A 1443-nucleotide genomic window follows, 5' to 3' on the forward strand; every position below is an offset into this window, starting at 1 on the left:
GTAACAAAACACGAACAAACAACCGAAACAGTCCCGTATGGTGCAAACACTGAACAGGAAATAACCACCACAAAACACACTAGAAAACAGGCTACCTAAATATGGCTCCCAATCAGAGACAACGACTGACACCTGCTCTGATTGAGAATCATACTAGGCTAACACATAGAAATATAACACCAGAACAAAAATAGAAAACAACATAGAATGCCACCCAACTCACGCCCTGACCAACTAAAATTATGACATAAAAAAGGAACTAAGGTCAGAACGTGACAGTACCTCCCCCCCCCCCAAAGGTGCGGACTCCGGCTGCAAAACCTGAATCTATTAGGGAGGGTCTGGGTGGGCATTTCACCGCGTGGCGGCTCTGGTGCGGGACGTGGACCCCACTCCACCATAGTCTTGGCCCTTGGAGCGGTGACCTCGCCGCCGACCTCGGACTGGGACCCTTTCAGCGGGCCCGAATAGACGGGAGACTCCGTCTATTCGGAATCAGCGCCGGGATGTGCAGGCCGCGACTCCGCAGCAGCAGCCTACCCGTTTAGGTGACGGGCAGCTCGCTGACTGACGCGGCGGCTCAGGCAGCTGCCTGACTTGACGAGCCGCGCTCAGGCTGCTCCTATCAGGGGAGGACTTCTTGGCTGCTCTTGCACAGGAGGGTGACTTGCTGTTTCCGGACAGGAGGGAGACTCGGGCTGCTCCGGACAGTGGTGGTATGACTCTGGGCTGCTCCGGACAGCTTGAGGGAGACTCTGGCCTTGCCTCCGGGAAGGAAGGTGATGACTCGCTGGCGTCGCTTGGAGGCTCTGTGGCTTAGTGTAGGTGTTCATGACGCTTATGGTAAAGGCTTCCTGGAACTTAAGAGGGGACGCTGGAGGCCTCTGGAATAGAGGGCGACGTTGGAGGCTCCGGACTAGAGGGCGACGCTGGAGGGCTCCGGACTAGAGGGCGTCGCTGGAGGTTCGCCGGACTACCAGAGGGCGACGCTGGAGGCCTCCGGTAGATGCGCGCGTCGCTGGATTGGCTCCCGGTGACTTGGAATCGCGTTTGTTGAGCTGTCCGGACTAACGTCCTATCGTTTGGAGGCCTCAGGCCATCATGGTCCTCACCGGAAGCTTCATGCCATGGGGGGAATCTTCTTTCACTTTTTATCACAGGAAGGGGGAAGGCTTCGTGCCAGAGAATCCCTCAACGACCCGCTGTTACGACGCCACGTGGCCGACTCAAGATCAGTCACTGGCATCATTCCGATGGATTAGAATCAGCCTGGGAAGCTTACTAATCGCCATTGATTATTCAGCCTGGAGGCTTTCTGGCCATGGATCTAATACATCTGGAGGTACGTTGGGCGCCCTGACCCAAATTGTGGATTATCCACTGGGTGCGCGTACTGTGCCAATGGAAGTTCAGTTACCGAGCTTTGAGGCTTGTGGTGCCCAT

The sequence above is a fragment of the Salvelinus sp. IW2-2015 genome, linkage group LG6.1 (genome assembly GCF_002910315.2).
Source record: "Salvelinus sp. IW2-2015 linkage group LG6.1, ASM291031v2, whole genome shotgun sequence".
Classification (NCBI taxonomy): domain Eukaryota; kingdom Metazoa; phylum Chordata; class Actinopteri; order Salmoniformes; family Salmonidae; genus Salvelinus; species Salvelinus sp. IW2-2015.